Here is a 12,016-nt window from a genome sequence, read left to right on the forward strand (position 1 = left end):
AGCTACCATCCAGGATGGACCTTCGGGTTTAATCAATCATTAAATAATCATAACAAAATTAAAAGAGAAAAGGGCAATTTTTAGCTTATATGAATTAATGCACAAGATTTTATTGTTATATTTACAAAACATTATATTCGTTGCTGCATGTACACATAGCAAAGGGATCCATCCATCATAAACTATCTCAAAATAAACAAATTCTCGACTCATACTATATATATACATGCAGCTGAAGGACTCCTAGCTACTTCCACAACTGCTGAACCCATGTCAAAGCTGTGTTTCAACTTTCTGATATGGATTACAGAAACATCTCATACTTTAAAAGTGTAAGATGAAAATTGACTAAGGTAAAACGTTGGCCCTACAATATGGGCAATGCTGATTTGTATCCAACCACGGAATTAAGCAAGATGAGTGAAACTTATGGCCACATGTAAGATGGATAAGCACCTGATTCAGTTTGAAACATTCTAAGCAAACAGCACAATCCTCTGTTTCCAGAAGCTCTTGATTTTAACTTCAACCAAGAATTTCCTCCTTTTGTTTCTCGTACATATATCTCTTTTCTTAGAAGATCAATACATGTTTTACTTGTTCCCACAGAAGTTGGCTGGATATCTCTAACAAGCTCCGATGGTTCCCTTGCTTCAGCAATCAAACCACCAACATAAACCTGTTCTCTATTATTAACCCGCCTAACATGACTATCCCTGCATGTAAATAAAAGATTTTACCCAGATCAATATCCATCTGTTAGGTTAGAAGGACAAATTAAACATCAAACCCAAACAAATGCTCACCAATCTACAGTCTTAAAGGCTTTTTCAATATAAAACAGCTTCATATACACAGTTCTTGGAGTTGAGAATAATTATACAAACCTCCTATTCGATGTTGATGATGCCCTCAGTCTCTCCTCCAATCGTTCCCGTGCCTCCAGTATAAACTTCATTGAGGTTATCATTATCAATCTGGTCTGTCTGGTACAGGGTTATAGGTCTTGTCTACCATAGGAATAAAATGTTACTCGTCTTGCTATATGTGGATATATACTTGAGAAAAGGATCGATATGTCATGATCTCTCTGCCTTGACGTTCACTCAACATTGCAAGTTTCTTAACAGTGGAAATGGAAAGATAATTCAATTCCGATAGCCTCTTTTACTTAAAAACTTTAAATTTAAAATATATAATCCAACCCTAGGTTTTAATCCCAATAGCATGATATTATATGCTGACAAATACACCAAATGCATATAACATACAAAGAAAATTTCTAGTCTACATGATATCAGAGGGAGCCACAGGAATTATGAGCTCTCCAGGGTCAAAGCCTATGGTTCCTAATTTCAAAGAATACCAACAGGCGTGTCTACAAATGATACACATGCTTTCAGGAATTTGTGATCAGAGGTGAACAGCTACCCATTAACCTCTAGACCAAACTCCTAGCTATTGTAATATAAGATAAAGGTGACTCAGAAATTTGTGATCAGAGGTGAACAGCCGCCCATTAACCTTTAGACCAAACTCCTAGTTACTGTAATATAAGATAAAGGTGACCCCTAAAACTCCTGACTATTTTCCTAAGTTCTACATGAAGATCTCACAATTCTGCCTGAGTTTATGCCCTGTATGCAGAAAATAGAAAAGCAGTTTTGTAAAACTATGTAAGCTAGCAGAATTGTAATTTGTATCAAGTTTGAAAGAGACATCCAATCTCGAAGGTCTAGGAAAACAGAAAAAATAGATGCAAGAAATATATAAAAGGAATCTCAACAAATTGCATTAACAACAAACTAATAAGAGGGTAACTTAATTAGTGTCCCAGACAATCAATCAATTGACAGACCATCAGCCATGGCAATGAAGAAAAACAATTCCAATAGAGCCTCTAAAGGAAACCTGGGCTTAGCTAGGGCATGGAGGAGTATTCAGCGATCATGAAGGAAACATAGCAAGGTTCATCTACCAATTCTGAGGCCATAACTCCAATAACCCAGTGGAACTGGCTGCATGGATATGTGGATTTGGCCAAGTTTGGGATTTAGGCGTAATTCCATTCTTATTAGGTACAAGTGTTTTTCACCATAGGCAATTTGATTATCATGGTTTATCCATTTACAATTTATCTCATATCAATATCAGTGATGGGTCACGCCCCAATTCACTCAAAACAGTAAGTATAAATCTTACATTCTTTCTGTGAAAATTTCTTCAACCCACTCCAATCGCTTCAAAAAATAGATTACTACACTTACAATTTCAACTAACACTTACACTTCAACCCAGTGCTACATAAGAAACCGTGTATACAACAAAAATATACTGCATAAAATTCATCTTAAAATCCCAGAACAAGTACGAAGAGGTTGGATCATTAGTTGCCATTGCTCACAAATAGAGAATGAGAAGTCTTTATGAACACCAATACTCTTTGCACACTTACCTAATAAAAAATGTTCCATTATTTTTCATCACGATTAAGAGCCAGAGATATTTCTAATTTTTCAAGCTTTAAAAACATTATAGGATCAAGAATCAAGACTGAAACTTGTAGGAATCCATCTTTTTTTATGTATAGACACTGAAAAGAAAAGAGTAGATTTCCACTCATTTATCGAATGACAACAGATATTTGGGAAGTAACATGTTTATAAGAGGGCAATTGGTTGGAATTTGATAAAATAATTTTTAGTCAAATCATGTTATGTTATTTTGTTATTTGAGATTTATTTTTGAATGTAAAAATAGATTCAACATTTTAAAAAAATTTAGACCATTCTAATTGTACAAAATTTACAATCAAACTTATAATTCCAACACATTCCTATTGTATTTAAACCAAATTTTATCAAAATATAGAGTTAAAAAAACTTTCAAAACCTAAAAAAATAAATATGAGATGAGTAATAAGTTGAGGCCCGTATGCGTAGGCCTTGCTAGCTCTTCAAGAGCAGTAAAGGTAAACTAATGGAATTTTAAAATTCATCTCTTAACTGGTAGCTTTGATGATTTTTTTTGAAAATGGAGATTCAGAAAGTGTCTCTGTTCACCAACACTACAATAAGCAAAATTGTGAATAAATATATTGTGGTGACTGAAATTTCACAACAGAGTGTGAAACTCTCAAACCACCATGCGAACATTGATACCCAATAAGCATGATGTTACCAGTAAGCAGTGAGCTTCACCACCTGTAAACCAAGATGTCAAAAAAGAGTCATCAATGTTATTTGGAAAGTTCAAATAATGGCGGAGGAATCTTTCTCAACGCATCACCAAACCAATTATAATTTTCCTAAATAGAGCTAACCATACAAACACATACCTAGGACTAATTTTATGTATACAGACAATATAGGTTCCAAACCTCATCACCACCATTCCCACCATAGACAATGGTAGAAGCCATTTTTCATGACCAGAGATAATTGTAGAAGCCATTTTTGGTTATAATGAAAGGGTAATCATGTCCCCCGAGAAAATTGAACCACAAAAGTCTTAGGAACAAAGACAATCATCAGGGTTTTGTTCATTTATCTTCATAAAAAAAACCTGCTCGTTTATTTTAACAAAAAACCCAGTATTTTCAGTCACTGTGGTCTATACTTATGAGCTCTGAGTTTCAGTTGTCAAAATCAAATCTGTTACAGAGGTATCTACCAACCAACTAATCCGGCATGAAAAAGCAATTCAGCAAAACCACAGATCAAAGAATAGAGACATTACCATTGGATTGCTTGCAGCTCCGCGATCAGCAAAGGGCACGGCACGCCTTGTCTTTCCAGCGGCCCAAGAATTCTGGCTATGATTTGAAGAGACAGCTCCGAGATAAGACCGTCGACGAGCGTGCACTGCTGGCAGCATTCCAGCTACTGGAATTTCAACCAAAACAACTGAAAATTCCCCCGAAGTAATGTGGTCGGAATGTCAAGACTATTTCAATCCCCTGCCTTCCTACCATATATATCATGTGGCTGGTTTTGATTTGCTTTTATAATGTTTTTAATTTTTTTTAATTAAAAAGTAAGTATATTTGGAATAAGATTTTAGAATTTTAATTTAATTATTTATAATTATTTAGTGGATAAGGATTTAAGTTTAGTAAAATATTTTAAATAAAAAATTGAGATTTATTTTCAATAAGAAGTAGTTATTTTTAATTTACTTTTTAACAGAAAAGTGAAATGATATTTTAATCTCCATTCAATTAAAAATAGTTTATGGGACCATTAGTGTCTTTGTTTTTCACCTTTTTGCAATTCAATCATTTTCTTATTCAAATTGATAATGAGCTGGTCCAAGCTTCTAACAATTCTAACATATTCTCATAACTATCCCTGATGTCTCCGAAAGCATCACATTCAAAAGTGAAATGTTTTTCAGTGTCAAATGAAAATGTACACACTCATTCCCAAGTTATTTTTTAGTTATTTTCCAATCTAGTTTCCCAAGTAATATGATTGATTATTAAAAAAATGGTGAATAAACACGTGCCATATGAATTGAGTTATGCCTTTTTAGGCATGTGGTATTGATAAACCATGATATTGACCTATGGTTTTGCAACAAAGCCTATTTAGATATTAATCTCCATTGTATGATGGGGATAAATGTTTATAGTTAAAAATTTTGTTACAAGTGTTTCTAAAGGTGTAGTCTAAGCTATAGACGAAATGACTTTTTTCATGATCATTTTTTGGTTAACTTTTATCAAAATCCAATAGAGATTTTTAAAAATTTGAGTTTAAATTGTTTAATCTGCATAATTCAAGTGCCCCTAGATTTTTCGAAGTGTTGAATCCATTTATGCATTCAAAAATGTATTTTAAAGAACAAAAAATCTTGAAATTGTATTGCCTAATTTTTGTGAATTTGGATAAAAAAATGTTATTTCATCTATAAGTTAGACTATGCCATTTAAATGTATGGAAGTAACTTCCTATCCCACATTCATTTTCTTTTGCATTTTTAGATAGCTGATATATTTAATTTTTCATTTTATCTTTAGAGCGAATATGTCAAAACAAAATCAATGTAACCCTAAAAACATTAATCATTGCTTATACCACCACGTATTAATCAAATTGTTGATTGTTGAAAAGCCGGGGAAGAGGAATGATACATGGAAACTTTCTTTGAACGTATTTCATGCTAGCATTGTCCTAATAATGAAGCATGTGAGGAAGGAAATATCATTACTATTAACATTGAGTAGGACCGAGGTGAGTATTATACTAGTCCCACAAATAAACCTAAGCAAATAAAAGAATTTAGGAAAGGGCGGGGACAAAATGTACCAACTCCACTATCCACACCTCAAAGGTTTACAATAAGTATGGGTAAGCAACAACGCCCTATGATATAGAAAAAAAGGGGATTTCATTGTCAACAGTCAAAAGTGCCACCAAGTACATACATATGGATATAGAAAAAATCGCAACAAGTAATAAGGGCCCATAGAAGGGTCCAAGAAATCAAGAACTAGGTTCTCTAAGAATAAGACATTTGTGTATCAAGAAAATGAGTTTGTTGACCCCTCCTCATTATTATTTGAAACTTTTGATTGTAATATAAATACTTTGAAATAGTGAAACAAACAACAGTTCCAAATGCCATTAATCACCCAACCTCTATGGAATAGAGAAAAAACAATAAAAGAATTAATATATTAAAGAAAAACTCAAAGAACTCAGGATCTTGGACCATTACATATATAATGAAAATGTGACCCGCGAGGAACAAAGTACCATCTTTAAGAGGAAAATACAAAACTAGCATCAGAAACTAGGATATGGTATAAGGGAACTTAGATGATGACACTTCATAATAGAACATTGAACATAAATCTCAAGGAAAAGAAGTAAAAAGGTCCCAGTTTGGATATAGTGATATGGTCCTTATAGGATGAAGTATATTCAAAAAGGTTTCTCAGTTTTGGAAGACACCTTTTTGGACAAGACAACACCCATATATTTTACTTGCATGAGGACATGCAATGTCTCATGTGTGGGGGAGATGTGAGGCCTTTGTTTTGATAGTATTTACACCATTGAAAAGACACCCTTTTCACTTATTTTTCTTTGACCTCTCACCATGTTTTTAGAGGAAATTGACATCTCAGGGTAACAAGTTGCCAATTTCAATATTTTATATCACTTTTGATAAGTTAAAAATATTTTTGGGTTGAATTCTTACTAATGAAAGTTCAAATCTTGTAACTCCTATGTAATTCCAATAATTTCCCTCATCATTTAGCATATCATCTAGCTTGCAAAGGAAAATACCCCTCCGCGGTTTTATTCCCAAGGACCTCAATATCGTCTAGTGTTAGTTGGACCATCCCTAGGATGAATGAGGATTGTGCTATCTCGCAATCAAATTGATGGCCAAACCTCTTCCAAACAAGGCATGTAGTAGCCGTAGATGCGATCTTGGTCAACAATGAAGTGATATTATCATGTATTCCATGTCATGATAATATCAAAAATTACCAATATTAACTAGACAGGAAGCAATGTAACCCCATTTATCTCATTCATGATTCGCGAGGAAGGGATTCATTAAGAATCAACCTGCATTCTTATTTGTATAAAAATGGACTCTATGAAGTAAACCATAATAAAAAATAATATGATAGACAATTATCATGAAATAGGAAGTAATGGTATTTATATTAAGAAATCATATGATAGTAATGTTGAAATATTTATTTCATCAATGGAAAAGTTGTGGCGCTAATGTTCTAAGAAATGATCTTGTGTATAGTGCGTTATTAGTTTTGGTAGTCTTTCATAGCTTGAGTCAATTAGGATGGCCCCTCAAACCTGGCTAGAGATATCGTTAATTCCGTAGGTTTAGCATACATAAGTAAAATTCTATTCATTAGATTTGTGTGCTTTTCTTTTTCATATTCCATATTTTGATTTATATACTATGTATCAGTAAGTTTTTACATTTTGTAATCGATAATGCATTAGTTAATTATTATGTTATGAGTATGTAACTTTAGATACTTTATATTGACTGAAGTATATACTCAATGCTTCATTAGCTTTTACACTTTATATCTATGGTTTTTATACTTTCTTTACTTGTGGTTTTGCATTTCATATTTGTATCTTTACATATGTTGTATTGATTAACTTTTGCATTTTGAGATTCATGGCTTTATATACATTATATTAGTTGGCTTTTACACTTCGAATTTGCGGTTTTAAATACCCTATTTTCATTTGATTATGCGCTCTATTCACACACAGTTTGTTTTTCATGGATAACGTGACAACTAAAGCCTAACCAACCAATGCCATTGCTTCCACATTGTGTTTGATTTTCTTGGATAATGTGACAACTAAATCCTAACCAACCAACGCCATTGCTTCCATAGTGTGTTTTCTTTTTATATGACAATTGAAGGATTCCCAACCAATGTCATTCCTTCCCCTTATTTGCTACATTTTGTGGTTAATTTGAACCATTGAAGCCTCACTAGCCAATGTCATCTATTTAATATAACCTTTATTTTTTTCTTCTTTCTTATGCAAATTGTTGTGATTCGTGTTTTCTTGTAGGGATCCATTTACATTGAAGGTTGAGAGAAAGACAGGCTTTTTTTTAGAATACAAGGACATTTGAACGCTCAAATGAAATATTGTAATCTAATCCTAGTAAGGCATTCCTGAGACCTCCACCAAGTCGTTGAAATATCTTTGTAGGGTCATGATTTTGTTATTTCCCTTAATGACCCACTTTCATTTAAGATTGAAAGGATGACATAATTTTTAATCTTAATTGCAAGAACTTTTGAACCCTCGTACAAATGAAATATTGTAATCTAGGTTTATTAAAGCATCTCTGAAATATCAATCTAGTGAACGAAATGGTTTCATAGAACTTTCAATTAATGATTTTAGTAGTTTCATTTCATATTTTGTTTCCTTCAATGTAATAGAACTTATAATTAATCTAATCCCATCCACTAATCCTACATATACGGTGTCAACATTTCAAAGTTTATGAATCCCATATTGATAATTTAATGTAACAGGGTTTAGCATATAAATAAGCCAACACTCTCCTATTCCAATACGAGTTTCATCTAGCTTATTTTTCGTTATCTCTTTGAAATGATAGTGGGCTAGCGGGATCATCGATTTCCATAGTACTCAAACCAAAAGAACATTGAAACTAAATGTAAAGATAGAGTTTACTTGTCAACTACTACAAGCAACCAACAAGGTAACTCCATGCATAAGCAAAGCACTATAGTCAAAATTGAACCTACACATCAAATCATGTTAGTGTCTCAACCTTTACAATGTTGAGATATCTAGTTCAATTGGGTTGCTATATATTGCAATGGAGTTGCACCAAAGATGGAGCCTTGAAATCAAAATTAAATAGAGTATTTCAGAGCCTTGATTTTTAGTGGCTTGATTTTTATTATGTAGACAATATTTGATGTTTGCAAGTTACACCTAAGAGGGAGGCATTCACAAGACAAAGATGTTTGTAAATGATTGAGACAAAGTTCAAAAATAAACGTCCACATACTATTTGTGTTGGTGAAGAAAATGGGATATAAGTCCCTCATTGGTGGAACAAACATAAAGTCATGTTAAAGGCCTATCAAATTATTCTTTGTGTGAATAAACTATAAAACATAAAGTAAAATGCAGCTTTGAAATTAAAGAATGAAAACTACTCTATGAAAGCAATTATAAACAAATTTGTGAAAAGAAACAAAGTAGAAATTAAAAGCATTTATAATCAAACCAAAGCAATAAAGAAAAAATTGAAGCAAGATAATCTAATTAGAATACAACAACTTCATAAAATACCGTAAAACAAAATCTATAATTAAAGAAAGATAATTACCTTACAAAATTAACTATGAAGTGAATTACTAAAGTGTGAAAGACAAATTAAATAAAATCATAGTAATTTTCTCCTACCCTAACCACACTAGCACATAAAAAAACCATGTAAAGACATAGTGCTAATTGAATCATGAAAGGATAATCCTACATCCAAGATTTTCAAATATTTGTATAGTTGTGTGTGTTTTGTTATATTAGGAAATGTATAATTTAAAAGATGTGAGTATTCTATACTTCCTTCAAGTTGGGAAGTATGAGATGCTTAATATTACATAAAGGAATTAAAGAGAATAATAATTCCATCCAATATTGAATGATGTTATCAAATATGCTAACATAATCATTGAAAAGAAAGAGAGTTGGAAGACAATTTAATTACCCTATCGTCTTCTTTGCTTGGTTGTTTTGCATTGATGATTACTATGGTTACCTCTTTGTCTCAGTTATCCTTACCTTTGTTGTTTGTGGTTAATTTTTCTAGATAAAGGATCACACCTTCCATAAGATTTTATTGTTATTGTATTGTACTACAATCCTCATTAAGGATCAAGGACTCACTGCCTTTTAAAATCATAGCAATGATTGGAGATTCAATAACTTCATTCATGGAATTTTGTTGGGAAGAGGCATTATAAATAATAAATACAATATAATTTATATTTTTTTCTCTCTTTTTTTGGAAATCAAACTCTAGATTGTATGTGGGTGTTGTATCCCACGACTTTGTCATACATATGGCTTAATATCCTCACAAGAGTCATGCAACATAGTGATAACAAACTTTAGGATCTTGGAACATGTTAATGTTTGTGATAGACAAGTACAATGAATTCATCATTCATTCCTTATGCCCTATACAAGAAATTTCATGGGATTTTATATAATAGTCTTTGTCTCCCAATTTAATGATAGGTACTTCTTCTAAAACACATTCAATTGGTGTGGCATTATCATTATGGTCAAAGCTTTGTGTAGGACTATTTTGCATACTAGTGCCTTCTATATTCTTGATTCCATCTTCTGATAACAAATTTCCCTTCTCTAAATATTTCACCTCATTTAATGTTAGGATTTTTGGGTTTAGTTTGCATGAATGTGAAGATGAGAGATCCAAATTGTGAACAATTTTTACTTTGCAAATTCTTCTCACATGCCAACAATAGGCCTTTCTCTTTGTCAATGTAGAGAACAAGCAAATATCACTCACATATATCTTGCTCAAAAGGCTTATGATTTTTGTGAGATCAATAATAATCTATAGAAACCTCATAATAAAATATATAACAGCTTCATGTTTCTCTTTGTGAATCTCATACAATTTATGACTTAGTGCCTCTAGTTGATCATTAAAATTAGAGACTTTGAAAACTTGTTTGAGTTCCATCCAACCATGAATTGATTTGGTTGGTAATGAATTATAACAATATTGAAGTTGTTCTTAAAAGGTGAGGAAAAATAACCTACAACAAACAACTTCTTCAGTGCTTTTAGTAAGAGAAATCTAACTTCACAAATCTAAATATTCTCTAAATGTGGTATCCCCACCATTAAATTTTAGCAAGAAATTTACAACCCTTTTTAGAAAAGTGCATCAAAGTGGCTCCAAATCTCCACTTCAAAAGTATTTCCTCCACCCATACCATTTGCAATAAAACATTTTGAATTCACTAGGGAATTGATGGTATACTAAATGTGATCCATTTCATTGAAATACTCTTTGATCCATCTTTTGCCTTTTGATTTAACTTGAAAGTGTTCCATGCATGGGAGATTAACTCCACTAGCTTCACTAAAAAAATATGCATTATTGTTTTAGATATGAAATAGGCTATCATTCAAAGAAAGGTTTTTAATGGTTTCTTACATCACAATGACTATTTTCCTTGGTTATGCAACCACAAGGAAAATAATATTAAATGAATGATTTTACAAGAACAAATTTCCATTTCTTGGGAAAAATACTTAGAAAAGGTAAGTTTTAAAACCTCTCTTTGTCATGGAAAACAAAACTCCCTTGACCTCCACCATCAAGGCTCAATCAATAACTTTAGAGGATTTCCATCCTACAAACCCATGAATTTGTACTTCATGAGGCAAATCACTAAGGCATCCAATAAGCTCCCTAGGTAAGCAATTTCACCCTTTATTTGATTCAACTCATCCCAAAGAAAATGAAAGCTTCAAGAATAACTTGCAATGTTATTTATTCATTCCCCACACTGAATTGTAGCTCTTATTATCTGAATATTTGAGTTTACATAGTTATTTGGTGATTTCAAATCTTCTTTGGCTCATCAACAATCACATGAGGTCATTGGGGCTCCAACGCCTTCATGGTTATTATAAACACTTCAAAATGAGAGATGAAACTTAGTTGTTGAATCCTTAGACTCATCAAGCATCATCAAAATCATGCTCAAGATATTTAAAAAAAATGTGATGATTCCAATTGGATAATTTAAAAATCAACTAAAATGAGCATTGGTAGAATCCCTTGATTTCTCTACTTAATAATGCCATGAGTTCTTCATTGGACCTCAAATTGAAAAACTATTTATTGTTGAGTATAGAGTGTGTGGTAATATTTCCAACAAGTAATTGGATCCCTACTGTCACTTCATTTGTATAGATTTCATAATTTGGGAAGCCAAAATTACTCATCAACCAAAGAAATTTGCATTTTCATATTTATAGGCATCTAAATTGAACTCTATCAATTTCTTTGAGTTTTGATTCCCTAGATATGCTCAAGTGGTCTATTGATGAACAACCTAAAATGTGCACAAAAGGTTCTTATAGGCTAAAGTACCAATTCCATTCATAGTGTTTCCTCATTATAATCAAATTCTATATGTATGTATTCCATCCATGTTATATTATCTTTAATCCCATGGATATGTGTGTGATAACCTACAAAAAAAAAGAGGGGTAAATATGTTAAACCATGAGATTACATAAGCCAGTAATAAATCAAATGTATTGATGAGGAAAGGATAATCTTATGCATGATCAAGAACATGCAAGAAAATGAGATTAAAAATTAAACATGATAAATTGAATTAGACTGGAATCATCAGAAATAATGAAATATGTCATCCAATGAATCCAAGCAATTAATGAGAGTC

At 32.2% G+C, this 12,016-nt stretch overlaps 1 pseudogene across 1 annotated transcript; it reads right to left on the reverse strand.

Moving 5' to 3' along the window:
• Window positions 1-103: 103 nt before the first annotated feature.
• Window positions 104-3,974, reverse strand: LOC149144474 (putative E3 ubiquitin-protein ligase RHY1A; annotated as a pseudogene). Its single transcript, XR_016264502.1, has 3 exons — window positions 3,739-3,974; window positions 888-1,010; window positions 104-716 (listed from the first exon to the last, which is right to left on the reverse strand). The product of XR_016264502.1 is annotated as a putative E3 ubiquitin-protein ligase RHY1A (transcript).
• Between the last annotated feature and the right edge of the window lie 8,042 nt (window positions 3,975-12,016).

The sequence above is a fragment of the Pinus tabuliformis genome, chromosome X (assembly GCF_031772625.1).
Source record: "Pinus tabuliformis cultivar Carrire ecotype Pingquan chromosome X, CPIR1, whole genome shotgun sequence".
Taxonomy (NCBI): domain Eukaryota; kingdom Viridiplantae; phylum Streptophyta; class Pinopsida; order Pinales; family Pinaceae; genus Pinus; species Pinus tabuliformis.